Here is a 17,980-nt window from a genome sequence, read left to right on the forward strand (position 1 = left end):
AATGGCCAAAGTAATGAAGTGGTTACAAGGCTTTTTTTATATATATATATTTGGCATTGCCCTACCTAAGTCAATTAATACCGTATAAAAATCAGAAATCTAGAAGTTTTCTGCTATTAAATTCCCATCTGCCATCTACGAGCTCTCTGCATTCAAAAGGACCAGTATTGCAAGAATCTGAAAACCTGGCAGCATTGAGGACCCAATTTTGTGTATACTGGTAGCATCCGCAGTTTGGGAGAAACATTATTCTCAGAAGCTATTACAGAGGCACCTAGTGGGAACTGAGTAAATAATAGTTATTGTTCTAGATGGTGTGGTACTTCTAGTTAAGAGTTATAGTGCAGCTATGTTGAAGGGTAAAGCCTGACAGAACAGTAAAGCAAAATGAGTCCATTTTCCCAAGTAAACAAGTCTCTAATTTGTCTCAGGTTTTTGTTCAATTCTGAAAAAGACCGTGGGTGACCAAAAAATGCCTCTAAACTATTGTCATCATCAACAACCTTAGGACACGCACAGTAATTTTCATCTCTGAAGCACTTCATGCACATTAAAGCAGTTAATCCTCGCAGTGCTCTTGTGAGCAGAGGTCATTACAGTCATCCACTTCGTCCCAAGAGAATAAGGGGGTTTTTCTGCAGGCTCACCTGTGACTGACTCAATGCTGATGTCATTTACAGTCCGGTAGGGACCATGCAGCAGTGAGACCTCATAGCCACGCTCCCCCATCACACTTCATGGCACAGTCTCGTCCCAGCCTTCAGCACACACCACGGGCCACGCTGGAGGAAAGCCCCACTCCCTGGGTACTTCATCCACAAGCTTCTTACTGTACTAATGCCAGGGAAAAATTCCCTTGCACATCCAATAAATCTGCACCTGCAGAAATAACGATGCTGGCGTAAGCAAGGTGAGAGCAGAGTTACACCTCCGCCTCTTGGAAAGCCCCCGAGCCGGTGCTTTATTCTCACTGCTCTTGGCTTGGAATCAGCAGCGAGGGAGGAGACCGAACGTGTGTCCCTGAGACCAGCTCTGCTCCATGGTGATCGCTGCACCAGGCAGCGGCTGTGAGTCGCACCTACACGGAGCCCGTCCTGAGCAGCCCTGGGTGCAGCCACGCTGCTGCTTCCTACCCAACGAACCATCAGAGCCGGCGGGCATTGACCTGCAGATGGATTACTCACGGTCTGCATGCCTGCTTGGGCTCTCTGGAAAATAAAATAAGTTGGGTTTGGGAGTTTTGGTTTGGTTTTTAATTCATGCATAGTCAGTGCCAGCAGAAGATTCAGTTCCCAGTTTGGGATCAAAAACCAAATGCCCAGAGCCTGTCTGGAAGGGAACGGTCCATGTCCTGGTACCTAGGGCAGCATAGCACAGACCAGCGTCTCACGGGGACAGGTCAGTTCATGTGCACGTGCAGCATTGCAAGCGCGACGTACCACACCATCTTTGTCAGAAACACATTCCTTAAATCTTCATTTCCAGCACATTATCTTTGTACTTAGAGAAAACAGCATTAACAATGCAAGCCTAAGGGTGGCAAGGTGAGGCAGGAGAGGCAGGTTTGCAGTTAATCAGAAGTTTCAGGGGGTTTAAAGTCTCATTATAACCTAAGTTAAAATTCTTTTTGCCCCCCTTTCAGAATTTCTGTTAAGCCAAAACCCCATCCAGATCGCCAGGAAAGAATGCTGAGATGCATACCAAGCTCCTCCCGAGGTCTGCCAAAGGTTTTATACGGAAAGCAGAGCTCTGCCTTGGATTTGAAGCTGTATTTGAGATCATAATGCCTCAAAACAAAACATTTCAAGTTCAAACTGAAATTTGACTCTGTCAGAAGAATTCTGAACAGGTCCCCTCAGGATACAGACAGCACTCACTCATTTCTCCTTTCCTGCCTATTCGCTTTCATTCCCACACACCCTTTAATTTTTAATTTTTTTCTGCTCTGGGGACAGGAGTGGAAGAGCATCTCAGGGCTGGTTCTTCCCCTCCCTTCTTGTGCTCTGCGTAACCAAACAACAGCAACTTCAGGACCTTGCAGGACTGAAATGCTAGTTAACAAGACTGAAATAATAATTAACACAAAGAGCTGAAGCACCAAACTAAGAAGCAGAAAGGATGGATGTTTAACAGTCTGCTTCTTGTCTAAAGACAAACAGATTGATTTTTAGGATTCACCTTCACAGCATTTCAAACTGCAGTGAAGTAACTTCATTAGTATGAGACATTGATCTAACAGTCTGAGTAAGATGTCATCGTCGTTTGAATTACCTGGGTGTAAAAGCTTATTTTAAAGCTCTGTATTCAGAGGGCAGTCAATATGGTGCTTTGATTCTATAATTTCACATTGGCTTGTTCACTTAAGGCAAAAATTTAAACCTAAAATAATTCACAGTGAGCTGCAAAGAATTAACCCCTTCTGAATCCAGCCCGATTGCTATACTCACAGGACCAGAAAGGTTTGCAGAAGACAACATGCAAATGCCGGATGGAGATTATCCATTCCCTACATATGAAGGTCCGAGCTTTATTGCATTGCACAGTGGCACGAATAAGGAAATAAAATGCTAAAAATGCTGTATATGGTGATTGAAACTGAAGGAAACCATGTGCTTGAGTGCTGAATACAATTGAGGGTACGTAAAAAAAAATCATACAGGAGAGAGAAACTTGATACCGGTTATGTTAGCAATTTTCTTCTCAGATTTTCCTCTGCTTCGCATTTATTCACTAGATCTGGGTTCACAGTGAAAGATGATCTTTAATAACACACCGGTGGAGGAAGCTTCTGCTTTTGTTAAACTTGTGAGATGATAGTCTGTTGTCCACTGCGTATCTACATGTCCTGTATTGTTTGGCATTACTCAAAGGTCTTATCTGTGACACTGAAGCCACCTGTTCAAGACTGATAAGCAATTTACTTTGCTGTGGGAGAAAATTTTAAAAGGAAAAAGATAAAACTTTTGGATTTCCCCCCCCCCCCGAGTATTAAAGTAGGGGGGAAACTACTGTTTTGAGCACTGAGAATTGCCTCACATGCTTTAAACATACCTTTCCACTAATGTCCAATTAAAAAGTGTAAATTCTTTATTCTTAACCACCTTAACAGAACAATAGTAACAAGCTGTTGTTCTAACTGCTTACCTCCCCTTTCCTCAACCGCCAGTAATAAACGAGCAGTAAAAACACCCTTACGCTCTCCCCTCGGAAGCTAGCATCATTTTCTTGGGGTAGACATAGAGCATCTAGGTGAATGGATCGGTTTGGGTGAAGGGACACTGCAATCAAAATCTCGCCAGCGCCTCCATCTCTATCGGGTGATGGATATAGCCATTGGACACAGCCCTGATTTAGTAAGGGAGAGTCACGTGCCAGTCTCACTTCAAACACATGACACGCCAGTAGGTTAAAGCCATGAAAAATAAGGAAAGACGTATAGCCATTTTTTTCTCAAAACAAATTTTGCTTAAATCCAACAATCACACAATTTTTACTATTTTAAAGGTCTGCTAAGGAACTCCATTCGCTGATATGTTTTGGAAACAGGAAACAAATGAGTTTCAGTAAGAATTTCCATTAAAAAATTAAAATATGATTTTGGTTAAAACTTTCACATTTTATTTCATGTTTTGGTGACAGTACTCATTGAAACATTTCTTGGATGAAAAAGTATATTTGGATTTTGGTATTAGTCTTTTACACATGAAGGAAGAAAGTAGGGAAGGAGAATGTTGTATTTCTTATATTTATCTCAGATATTCCCATAAAGAACGCTGACATTTTCTGACTAGCTATAATAATAAAAAAAAATCTTGGTATGAATTAACAAAGAATTTGCTGCCAACTCAGCTTCCTACACATACACAGACCGATCCTTTTGGTATTCTAGTAAACAATCCTGTAGCTGGTTTATATAAGGATTTGTCTGACTAAGAAGGCATATTCCAGAAAGAAAAGCTGTTAACTTTGCCTTGGACTGTAATGCTTGCAATGATTAATGTCCTGTTGTGATTGTTCAGAAAGTCTTATACTGTGAAATAGATAATACATAATTACAAGTTTTGTTGTGTCTGAAATAAAGCCGCCCTCCAGTCTTCCCCATGCAATCCGATTCATTTCCCTCGCAGCTTTTGTTTCCTGTCCAAATATCCAAATTAATCATCTTCCTTCAAACTTAAAAAACATTATGAAGATCACCACCAAGCAGAACCTGAGAAACGTTCCCGCTGGCATTTCATTCTCAAGATGGATTTAGCAAATCTCAGCATAAAACACCAAATCCCCCACGCTAAGCTTTGTGAAATGGACTGCACAAAATATGCAACAACTAAACGGAATCACTGCACACACTCACGCATGTATTTTTCAAGACGACACAGTGCAGCTCTCAATCTTACCAACATTCATTAAGCTCTCTCAATTGATGACAACTGGAGAACAAGTTAAACTAGCATACAGCTTAAAGTGAAATCAGCTATTACCATGACCCTGAACAGTCCACAAAGAACTCTGTCATTAAGAATATTCTTTTTTGAAATGGCTTTATTAAGCTAAGTAGAAATTTCAGTTTTAAATAAATATGGACTTTTGCTTTCTTACTGCACCTGCTCACAACAGATTGCGTTTATGATATTAATCTGTTTACTCACCAATAAAAGTACTGCAAACAGAAAAAGCTGTCAGAAACTCTAAATTTTATGTGTGTTGTTTTCAACCACCCATGGTTGAAAGGGAAGTGAATTACTTTTTTTTTTTTTTTTTTGGCAGCGCAAGCAGCATAATCATTCATTTATGTTTTTCTGGAGAGCAGAGTACATTTGTCTCAGAGTATGGCTGAAGAGTATCTAAGCATACATGCTGAGCAACAGCGTGCCAGGAAGAAATGGAGTATTCAGGATATTAAATCTCTCTCACTGTCAAAGATGCTATGGATTGAAGGGGTATCGAAATTAGCCTCTTACCTATGGGTCAGGTCTAAGGCACTTTGGCAGCATAATTTGGGAAGCACACTCTGCTGCTGCTTGGTGGAGAGACAGAGACCTTCTGTCTCTCACGCAGCCCATCTGGCATCTCCCACAAGCACCGAATTCACTTACCCAACACAAACAAGTGAATAAGCCCTGTGTGTTTAATACTTCACAGAATTTCATTTTAAAGGGAGCTGGAAAAAAAAAATAGGAAGGAAGGAATCAGTCTGACTATTTATACAACAAACTGTGCGCTGTTCTTCTTGGTCAGGGCTAATTTCATGCACTGATATCATTATTTGCATGCTTGGTTGACTGGCAATGGAAGAGACACACTCATACAAGTTGAAACCAAGTAAATGAATATGGGTATTTTATCTCCATAAAATAGAATAAATTCAAGTGGTTTATTCAGATGAATATTATTATTCTGGCAGTCACACCTCAAAGCCTAAATACCTCTATTTGGGAAGAAATCCACGTGCCTCTTGGTCATCAAGCCAGGATTTCTTTAAACAAAGAAGAAAACATAGATTCCCGCCTCCCCTTTTCTTCAAGTGGTCAGCAAATGAGCTGTGAATTCAGCTGCAGAAATAAACCTTGCAAATGTGTGACATCATCTAGTTTGAGGATGCATTCAGTCATAGGTGTACAGAAGTTCCAAACTTCAGACCAATGGATTGATTCCCTTCTCATTCAATGTTTAAGAGTGTTGAGACACAATGGGTCATTAAAGGCCTATTTCTAAATGCCATGATAGCTGTATCACAAGACTAAGGAACAAATTTATTTAGTTCTATATTTATTAAAAGCCTCAATTATTTAAATCAGATTGCTGTGTAGGAATCTTGACTTTTTCTTCAAGGACTGAAAAATTTCAGCCCTGGGGCTCTCAAAAAGAGCTTGAGTCCTATGGGCTGCCAAATAGAGAGCAAATAAAAGGGTAAAACAAGGACAAATTTGCTTTTCATGTTTAAAAACCTTAATCATGACTTCTTTAAATTTTGGAGGGTTTCAAAATTACTGCCAGCAGGTGACAGGAGTAAAGTCTAGAGGCAGTCTCTCACCACAGAGTCCACTCACCAGACGTTCGCGGGGCAGAACGAGCTGAAGCCTGTGATTATACCCTGAGAGCGTGCTGTGAAGGCTGCTGGTTTATTGGGAGCACAACAACGCTCACACAAATTTGCTCATCTTCAGTGAAAAAACACATGCATTCATAGGCCAAGCGCTGGATGTCTTTAGCTCGTTTGGGAGGTTGTGTTCCTTTACAGGATCAAATCATCTTCCAGGATAATAGATTAACGCTCTGTTAATCATCCCGTAAGCACTCGGGGGCCTCTCAGCAGGACTCAGAGGCATGTGATTAACAGACTTAATACACATTTATTTGGCTTTACAAGTTTTCCTAGATCAAAATATACTATGTTATCACAAGGCTGTTCCATACAGTTTTGTACAAGACGCTTCTTAACAGATAATAGCAATGATTCTATTCTAGCCATTCCTGATGGCCAACCAACATCACGAAGAACTGGGTAAAGTCCAGTTGTCATGCTCTTAAAAGTGTAAAGTGAAATCAAGGGCAGAAGTCTGGTGGGATAGGAAAAAATTCCCCAATATAAAAGATTTAAAAAACAACAAAAAATAACAAACATGCACAAGAAGTGTATATTGAATTTCTGCAGAAATTACTGTTTTAGCTCAGGTTAACAAAATCTTTATCACACATTGTCCAAATGGCAGCTTAATTGATGCAGTTGGCAAGTCTGAGGCAGTTTCATAGGTAAAAGAATACACTCCTTCTGCATTATAACTAGATCAGTGACTTCATAGCTTTTTTTTTGTACCATTATATCATTTCCTCTTATTCACATGGTCTCATAACCACCCATCATTAAGCGATAACACTTTAAAACTTCAGAGGAACAACATTCAGAATCTTAGCCAAAGCTTCTCTATACTCTTCATTATTTGCAATGCAATACAGGGTCAACTAAAACTTTAGTCATCATCATCATTCTTGTTTAACGAGGATGCAGTTTACTGACAGTAAACGAGGTGGGACTAACACGTTTGCAGCGCATACATCTAAGCCATCTATACGCTGTTTTCCATTGTATAGAAAGAAAAAAGTATGTATATTATTGGATTTTTGTCATTTCAGCAAAAATAGCTGTCATTGAATTAAGTATCCCCAGGGTTACTGAAAGTCAAAACAGCAGCACTGGATGGGTTGAACACCTCAGCCGTAGCCTTGTTGGAAGGCTCAGTCTTTCATTAGAGCCTCTCTCTCCTGCAAGGTCACAGCAGATCTGCACCGACCTTCTCAAATCCACGAGGCCTCAGAGAGCACATGCCAAACACATTCCTGTTTTTATTTTTATCAGTGGGTTTCACGTGGCTGATAGTTCAGAGCTGGACACGTGACAGCGATCAAAATCCAAGGTATTGGGCACAGCGTGGCATTGACAGCATTCCCGGCCCTGCTTCTGGTTTGCTGTTTGACACGGGCCAGCATATTTAATCTCTTCGATTGAGCCCCGGCCCTCCTGGAGCCCCGTGGCAAGAGGCCAGATATCTTTGACAGGGTCAGACTTGCTCCCTCTGTGAAACAGATTCTTACCACTTGGTTTCTAAAATTTCTTGTTCTTTCCTTTTAAATTATGACTTTCAAAAGAGCTTTAAGGGGCCACAGCTCTGAATCCCAGTAAGATTTCACAGAAAGTTGGCCAAGTTTATCCTTTAAATCTCTTTAGAAATCCCAGGCTGCATTTTATTTCACTTTGCACAAGTCTGATTTGTTTTCTGTTGCCTGAGTCCATCCCTTGCTGGAATTTCTGACGCATCTGCATGAGGCTTATGGAGAACTACATTGAGCAGAGCTCTGGGGGTGAGTGTGCAGGGCTGATAAACCCCACGTGCAGGACCACGTTTGGAGTGCTTTTACAGAAGGGGGGCAGGCAGGAGAACCAAACGTACAATAAACAGCAAGTACTTCTGTTTAAATGAGTCCTTCCAAAACACAATAAGAAACGACAATATGGTTCATCGCCCTCTGTTTGCTTAAGTGCCAGTTTTCAGAGGCTGCAGTGTGAGAGTGTGCAGGACCCAGCCGTTCCAGAGACAAGCACGCCCACATCCTGATGTTCCAGGATGCCCGTTTCCCACGCCAGAAGCTCTTTAGCTTTGAGAAGCAGAGGCTTTGGGACAGCGTGTGTGCTGCCTGCCTGCACCTGGGACCAGGTCACAACCAGCCGCCCTGCCAAACACACAGCAGATGCTCTTGGCTTCCCAGCGACAAGCAGGACCAGGGTCTAAGTGCCACCTCATTCCTGTAGCTCTGTCACTGGCGTGGCACGTCCCCTCAGACATTTTTCTGTGCTTTTTCCCCCTCCTGCTCCCTCATGTGCAGCTTGCTTGTCTTGTCTATAAATCTAAAATCCTTTGGGGCAGATATTTTTCTGACTGCCTATTTGTACTGGCAGACATCTCAGCCAGGTTCTCCAGGGCCTTAACTTATAATTCCCTGACTGCTTTTTTCTGCTTGAAGCATTGTATTTTCCTCTCAGACAGTGAGCATTTCAGAACATGAATCTAGAAATCTACATATTGCTTTATTACAAAAGCGTTTATGCTTCTAGTCCTTCCTTCTTGCAATAGCTGTATAATGAAAGCACAAAGCAAGAATCTTTCATAATGAAGTTTGATGCAGACATGCCTGGAGTATGAAATCAGAAGGACTTGGTGATGGGAAAAGCTGCCGTCAGTCATGGCAGGCAGACTGCTCCCCCTGACAGCAGTCGGAAAGAGAGGTAGAGAGATTCAGTAATTCAAAAACAGCTGCAGTAGAAAACGAGGAAGAAACATTACAATGCTAGTCATTACGTACTTAGTATTATAACTTACCTGCATATCAAATTTGTGAGTGATGGGTACAGCAAAAAATTGCACTGAAGTCATCAAGCTGCAACTGCTTACTTTAAGGCTGAAGAGCTCTTGCTCTTTGTTTTTCATGTCTGAGGACAGTGATCTTATGCCTTCTCTGACACCTCCTCCCATACCCCACCCCAAATAATCCAGGGAGAAAGGCAGAACCAGAGGATGATTCATCCCACCTTATCTCTGGATAGGATGAATTGACTGCTCAAGGGTCTACTGTTTTCCATTGTCTGTAGACATGGCTTAGATTAGAAGCTTGGCTTTAAAATAACTGTTTCAAAGAAAGAAGCTTCTTCCAAAGTTCACTCTTTTTTTAAGTATTAATTGGATAAGACACTTTTATGGTATTCATTCTACAGGACTTAACTAAGCACCGCACAATCATTAACATAAGTTCACCTTCATGTCACGTTAGGCATTTTATAAAGCGAGAGAACTGAGGCGCCCTCCTCTCCCCTGCCACCAAAATAAGAGATCCCCATGGAGCAGCAGAGCCAGCTCGTTCTCTAAGTCTTGGGTGAGAACAGAAACCCTGGCTTTTTCTAATTGATGGTCATTAACTCATGCATAGGGTCGCCTACACATTTTGTTTAGGAACTGGAAGATACACAGTATAACAAATTATTCTAAACACCCAAATTTCTCTAGTTCTCTTCAAACACAAAACCTACGTGAAAGCTTGACAACCATCTTTCTTTCATAGGAGAGAATTAAAAGAGATTATTAATTATAAACCCCAAGTTCTGGACTGATATAAAATAAACAGTCATAAATCATGGTCTAGACAGATAAAAACAGTCTTGTTGAAGAAAGCCACTTATGTTTGCATGTCCTTGGGTTTCTTTCAAGCTTTTGATAAAAAGACAAAGGGTAATTGGGATTTTTATAACAAACCAAAACAAGCCCCAGCACAAAATATAATAAAGTTTACCAGAGAACTATTTGAAAGCAAACTCTAAATAATGTATTTAATTCTAATTTAATCAAGTGAATAATTCTGAATATAAAGCCTAATAAAAGACAGCATTCTAGCTCAGAAAAGCCTCCAATGGCATTCATGAGTAACCTGCAGGCCAGAAATATTTAAAAAAAAAAAATCAAGGTATCAAATCAAAAAATATTTGACTGCCATGTCATGTGATTTCAGGTAGCTGAAAATCTTTTTATTGAGAGATAAAATGCTCATAAAACATATCGTACATCTTCAGGCAAAAAAAAGTCAGAGCCATAAGTTATAGTTATGCAATTTTTCTTCTCCAAGGATCTCTGCAACTCATTTTCTTTTTTTTGTGAAAGAGATGAAAATATGTTGGGAAAGAACTAGGTTGCTGGGAGAGAAAAATAGTTTTTATTGTCAGTAAAAAAAAAAAATCACTAAGATTATAGGAAATATCTTAAGCGAACTCTGCAGAAACTTTACCTCAGCAGATGTAAAAGACAAAATATGAAAAAGAGATATTCTGGGCTGGGTCCTCCTAGTGCTACACGTCAGTCAATACTTGCTCATTAATATAAGCAGCACAAATACATTTGATCATTTTTTTCCGTGTCACATGCAGATCTGAATTGCTAATCTAATAATGAAATTAACACCCCATGACATGCTGTTGCAATAATTTCAGATTTAGCTACCTGTCATGACAAAATACATTTCAGTAAAAGAACCCAAACCCTATATTTTGTTATTAAAAAAATCCTTTTATTCCTCAGTATGGGGCTGGGGGAGGGGGGAAGTCGCTATGTTTTTTCTGATATAAATAGGTATGCAAACTGGGAAGCTAAGTTGTGCAAGCCTGAGCTCTTTGATTTTAAAAAAATTGAAACAATTAGTTGAGATTATGGTCTCCAGCATGGACAATAATTCAGTCACTCCAGAAATAAATCTTACAGACCTGCTTTCAGCAGAACCCAAGTAAAAAAGCCAACTAGAGTTATATTACAGGAAATTTTGCTTAATGGTGGAAGTGAATTTGCATTTTATGGCTGTTTATATATATTTGTGATACTTATAATATGGTATGACCTTCAGAAGTAATAAAATTTGAGGTTTTATCTCATCGGAAACTATTTTGCATGCTGCAGTTTGCTAAGGCACACCGTCACTCCAAATTGTGGAGTAATAAACTTGTCGGACTTATTTCCCTGAAGCATATTGACTCCTGGCTGACACTTTGAACAGTACAAACTAATTATAATTGCTCTATAAAAACAAGACTCATGCAAGGGCAAGTTTTTGCCAAAGTGTTCTCTTAACGGCTTGACAAAAATACATCATTTTCCTTTAGCTGCTTGGAGACATCTTTAGCTGAAATCAGGTGAGTTACCACTGGTTTGATTTCTCCACTATAACAAGGAACAATATTGCTCCGCATTTTGATACGCAAAGATGAACAGCAAAATTGCTATTGCTATAAATCCACGAATGACAATGGGACTAGGCTGACAAGTGAAAAAATAGCATTACAATTAATGTTTCACAGTAAATAATTATTTTTAAATCTCATTTGTAACTTCTTGGCCTACAGCAGTATTGTTGAAGCCTCATGTGAGATGTATCACACTTAGTAAATGCAATGGATTAAGACTATCCACTCAGCGGATTAAGACTATCCGCTCAAGCTTTATACCAGTTAAGTATGACAGCTAAATGGAGTTATTTGCCTTTAGGAGGAGACAAATACACAAATGAACCAGGGAATTCAGATTTTAGCCAGCTTCATATCAAATCGAGATTTGTGCTGTTACCAAACAGATAGGTGAATCATATAAAGGACTAGATCACAGGCAAGGGGAAAAAAACCACATAATTAGGTGACACTCCCAACACTCAAACAGCTTGACGTGGTCCAAAATATCTCGTAATATTAAAATATTATCTACCTGTGGTACTTTGTGGGAGGTAACCTTATTATATTCCACCTACTAGCCATACATAAATAAGGCACAATGACACATGAAATCAACACTCTGTGGAACAGTGGGAAGCAGCTTAATTCAAGAACCTGTATCCTGGGCTCAAAATATGCTTTAGTAACATTTTGAGCAGGAGCCCTATAAAACCTACAACACCAAAATTTTCTCGACACCCAGAGAACTTCACAATGAGAGTTTTGAGCAAGTCTGAGGCATGTGTGGAAGGACTGGCATCTTGAAGACCTTCCTTTCATAGCCGAGGGGTGACCTCCTCAAAGTCAGAGGTGCCTCATTTACATTTTCACTCTAATTAGAAAGCTGCAACTCTGATCCCATAAAAGTAGTAGAAAAAAGGAGTTTGGGCATACATGCTTTGAGGGATGGTGTGAATTGACCAGAAAGCCCTGAAGTGAAGCTACAGTGATCAAGAAGAAGTGTTCAGCTCTCTAAGAGAAAGCACTGTTGAATGTCCCTGCCCATGGCAGGAGGTTACAACTAGATGGGCTTTAAGGTCCCTTCCAACCCAAACCATTCCATGATTCTATGAATAGCTTTTCTTTAAAAGAAAAAGCAGTATTTCTTAGAGGAACTGGTTTTTTCTCCCCTGAGAGCCTCTTCACATTCTTGCCAGCTCTAATTTAGTCAGGGAGATAGCAGAGGAGCTAACCTCTCTCTAAAGGCAGAGACACTCTCCCTGCTCTTTCCCTCACCACACAAAAAAGGTCATCTCTTTCAGGTAACTAATGATTTCCAGCACTGAAGAAACAGAAACAGCTAAGTTATACACTGGAAACATATTTTTCTCAGGGTGTTTTAATCAGGACCGTTAAGAGAAATGGTAAACAGAGCCAGTAACTGGTCTGTTACTGGGATTTCCCATGCACCAGGCCTTAATGCTCTCAAAAACTTGGCTCGCAAAGTCACTGAGCATTAGCGCAAATGGCATTTGGTTTCTGCACATCTCTCAAATCACACAGAAATTTCATAGATATCAGATGTGGGGATATGCACCACAGAGTGGATCTTAAATCACATTTAAGTGACAGTGTCCCAGGATTGGAAATTGTTGTGCTCCAAGCCCAGCCCTCTGAGAGGCTGTACGTCCCCATTTGCACCAATGAAACGGGCATGTGTCTGGACCACATGCATGAGTGGTAACACATCATAAAAAAAATCATTTCAATATGAAAAAAAGCTCCGTATCTCACTGTTCTGACAAGCCGTCTTTCTCTTTTACCCTGGTGAGAGTTATCTTCAGTTTCTAATAACACTCTACCATTTTTTGTGCTGTAACCAGACATACCGTAACCTGTTAACTTCACTCAATCAAAAAATAACAACTGGCACTTCATATAGCAATCCTATGTGTCTTGAACAAGAAAAGGCACTGACAAGCAGACAAATTTTCCCCAAACACACACACGTTATGCTAGAATTCTTTTAAAGTCATAGCTGGAATAAGTTACAAAATTCTGCAAAGAGCACTAGAAGGGCTCAGCAAGTCCACAGGCAGCACTGCAGCATTGACTGGTGGCATTGTGCTTGTTCCTTCACAGCTTAATTGAGTAATTGTGAGAAAGACATCTCCCCCGCTCACCACCACCCTGAAGCTGATAGTCTGACAATTGTGTAAAAAAGTGAAGGCAAGAACTTTGAGCAATTGGTCATTTTGTGGCAAGCGGTCCATCTTACAGTATTAAACTTTATAGCAGTTCAGCATTTGCTCATTCAGAAATTATTAAAAAAATGTCAATTTGCTGCTATAAGCAAGACCCAGAGACAAAAGTAAGACCTAAGGAAGGGGGGGGGGTGAAGCAGAAAGAGCAAAGGGGAAACAAAAAACCTCTGCTGATACCAGTGTAAGTTTGAGGTGATACCACTGGTTTGATCCATACAAGGTTTGAGACTAGGTAGCTACAGACTGATGTTCTGCCACGCTTGTTTGACAGTTATCTTAAGAGCTGGGTTTAAGAAGTGGATCCTTAAACACTTCAGGCTGTGGGAAATTGCCAAGCACTGCAGTTGGCACCGAACTAAGCTCTAAATACTCTGTAGCACTGACTTTTCGGAGAAGCAGCCTCTCTATCTGTGTAATGCTGCCGTAATTACAGTCAGGGTGCTCGGAGCAGAGTACTCGATAACCCACGGAGTCTGCCAGAACAGCACTCTCCCTGGGCACCCTTTCAACCCGGGAGTATTTGCATTTGCCAGACTCCAAATTTGATGTTTTTCCAGATATTTTGTAAGAAAGAGCTCGTAAACAGGGCAGAGGAAACAAAACATATGCAAGCTTGCCAGAGGTCAGCCTCTATCTGATTGATATTTTGTTTTAACACAATCATATGAAATAACAAGAAATGGATATAGGCAAAATAAAAATCAGAATGAGCAAAATAATTTATGATGTTGGGTACAAGTAAGGTCTTTTTCCAGGAAAGAAGAGGAGAGAAACATTTCCTCAGTTGCAAGAGCTAGAGAGGAAAGGTTCTGCCATTTTAGAAGAGTTTTCACTGGAATCTGATAAATTTGAGATGGACTTCCTCATTTACAGGAGAAAAAGGCAAACAAGTAATGTTAGACTCACTGGTCCTTATGTAGTGAATTGTTTTTTACCACCCATAGATTTCATCCATCTATTTAAAAAATAATGGCAAATCAGAGATAAAAGAATTCCTTTAGTCTCCTGACATCTTTCCTTATGCCCATTCCAAACTAGGAACAATAGATCAACAGGTCAAAGACTAGATACATCTCACTACTCTTACCTTATTCAGCTGATCAAACCACATACCTTATTTATTTATTTATCTAACCAATAACACTGTTTTAGGAATCTTTTATTCAATCTGTCATCCTTTGGTTTCCCTGTGTAACACATATTTTTCTACAACGCAAAGCAGGCAGCTTCTCCCTTAGGCTCGTTGCATTGGTAAGGCAACTTTGATTAATATTATCACAAAGGAAAGTTCACACCCAGTTCGGAACTATGACTAGACAATGTCTTCACGTCTGGAAAACCAGCAGTTATACGAGCAGAGTCATGATGTGAGTTTATTTATATTTTCTTTGCACTGATTTCTGTTGTAAAATTAATATTCAATTTTTTTGTTAAAAAAAACACAAAACCCAAAAAACCTCAAATTCAGTGCTGAACTATAGGCATAATTTAAAGCCACAGATCACCCAAGAAAACTGCATGTTCTGTACTTTTTTGAAGGTCAGATGTAATGATCCTACTGAAGGCCATCACACTATTGTTATATTTTTAGTTTTTAGCAAACCATGACCTTTCCAAAAGGATGTTCTGTAACATTCATTAACAGTGTTGTACCAGTAATCTACAAGACCCAGTAAAACAGTTTTGATTAAAAGTTTTGAAAATCTCCCACTTGTAGTTTTATATGGAGATCAGTTTCTTATCTCCACTAGTACATTCTCATGAGTATTAAACCCCCATACTTCAATACCATTATTCCCAGGATCTATGATGTAACTGTAACAGTTACATAGGAATTATTTTATGCACTTCTGATGAAGATTACTGCCCACTTAGTTCGTTCTTCAAGCCTTCTTTTGAGATATCGTGATAGTGGTAGTTAAAGAAGAGTGTGTGCAAGTGTAGTGTATGCAATTAATAAAATAACTGGCCTAAAATTGTTGATGATATAATATTACAATGTAAAGAGAAACCAAAAGTCAACTAAAGCTTTGTTTCCAAAGTAAGGGATTTTTTTCAGACTAGTGTTATAGAACACTGTTATAATAGCGCACCAAAACTTTCTTTGAAAAATCATGTGTGACATAACAGAGCCTACGCAATAAAGAAATTTTCATAAGGGTCATGTGTAACCTCTCTGGAAATGCTAGGTGTCATTTCATAGAGAATCAATCATTTGATTTTTAAATACAAATTTAGCTTTGCTGTAAGTCAAAGTAGAAGCATTTTCAAAAAAGCATCCCTCCCCCATGAAAAACAGCAAACATATCTATTAAAAAAACCACCCCACAAAAACCAAACACCTTTAATAAGCATCCCCCCAAACCCAGCAAACACCTTTAACGCGATGCCTTTCTGGTATTCTGCAGGAAGCAGAGATTCTTTATCCGTGATTCTTTAGGGCTTGAATTGAGGCCACGTCTCCACAGTGGTTGATACCACGGCTGGTGCACTACTGCATCACCAACTGTACAAACACTGGCACGTAATTGCGTTTCTGGTTAGTCAGGGTGCACAGCCTGAATTTCATGCTACTTTCTATTGAATTTATGCCCACTGACAAAGCTTCTGACATGGCATAAAACCTTCCCGCTACAAAGTTAATCCATAAACATTTCTTTAAACAAAACTTCAACCTCTGTAGGGAGTTCCCTCTCATCAGAGCTGTGTGTCATGCAGTCACAGCATTTTTGATCCTCCATCACTGACTGAAAAGCCAGGTTTATCGTATCATCAAACCACAGCTCAACCTGCTGCTAAGCCTTCCCACCATACAGTTGTCTGAAGTCTGGCTGCTGATGAAAACATGGTTTGAGTTCCAATTTTTACCTCTTTGATCCCCATTTTGTCCAGAAATCAATTTTCAGCACTAAAATGCTCCCATCTCACAGACGTGAGCTGCTTAAATAAGGCAGTAGATAAATCTGTAACAGTTTTCAGACCTTTTGTTGTATTTTTTTTTCCCTGCAACTAGGCACATGCAATTTTAAAATAGGGACTGAGAGGAATAGTGATTGTTTTGCTTCAGGAGTTGCTTATACATTTGAATTTCCCAGAGCTCTAATGGATTAGAGCAGGTGCCAAGAGGAGGTTGAATAGCTTTATTCCTATAATCCACACTCATTCTTTTGTCAAATTTGTGTTGGAAGTGCTCCCCTGGTACATTATCTGGCCTCTACACTAATATTGCAAAGAAAGAATTTCTCCAACGTCTAAACTTCTTATTAAAATTTTTGCTTTATTTTACTTAGAGTGGCAGGTATACTCAGCTATGCTGTCAGGATTATTTGGTGAAACGCTGGCACAGGTTACCTGGAGACGTGGTAGATGCCCCATTCCTGGGAACATTCAACCTGATCTAGTTGAAGATGTCCCTGCTCATTGCAGAGGGGTTGGACTAGATGGCCTTTAAAGGTCTCTTCCAACCCAAACCATTCTATAACTGGAGAGGTTTCTAATACCGTTGGTCATCACACCTGTGCAATCCCCCAGCTTTGAACATTCTCATCCCTTCCCAACCCTGTTGGGCCAAAATTTTTCTTTCCCTGAGCCCAGGCGGCACTCTGCAGATGCCAGTAGGCATTGCCCAGGCTCCATTCCAATCACTTTATGCACAACTGCTTCCGTTTCATACATGAATTATGTGCTCACAGTCTTTTTCACACTGATGAAGCTATTCCAGTGGCAACTGCGACTTTCTTCAGCTCCCAAGCCAATGCAATCAAATCAGAAGACCAGAGAAGTCTCCATCTTTCATCAGCAAAACCCAACAGCAGGTAAAACTAATTAATACGAACACATTTTCTCTTTGTCTGTATGCTTAATTCTCTTGTATAACTTCAATGCCCATTCACAACTTTTCCAAGACTGATGACCTTTCAAGTCTTACGACACATTCGCTGCCCTTCATTCACCAGGCACACTTCGCTGGTCACCACAGCACCCCTCCAAGACTGCGGCTGAAAGTTTGATAAATCGCTTGACGTGCAATACCGTTTCACTGTGCAAGGAATGAATAATAAGACTGCACGGGTGAACAAATTAAAACACACCAGGTGCCTTTGAAGCACACTTTTAGAAGCACCTCACAGAGCCTACAGAATCCCCTTCCTTCCTGGAGAAGCTATTGAACACCAGTCTGAACTTTTTGACACCTGTCAGTCACTTACTAAAAATACATTTGCTAATATTGAGTAATCAGCTAGTAGCTATTCTACATGCCTGTGCACAGGGGTGCCTTAAGCTCATACAGCAGCATTAATGCTGGGAACTAGTCTATGACACACCTCCTCCTCATTTTCAACACACAGATGAGCCCTTTGCAGCTGTGATGCAATTTGGTTATGTTTTAAGTCAACTAGAAGTGGGTATTTGGAGTTTTGAAAGTCATATTGACAAGTTAACAAACTGTGGAACAATGCCCGTTAGGTTTTTCTCAGCA

Source organism: Grus americana, chromosome 7, assembly GCF_028858705.1.
Source record: "Grus americana isolate bGruAme1 chromosome 7, bGruAme1.mat, whole genome shotgun sequence".
In the NCBI taxonomy this organism is placed as follows: domain Eukaryota; kingdom Metazoa; phylum Chordata; class Aves; order Gruiformes; family Gruidae; genus Grus; species Grus americana.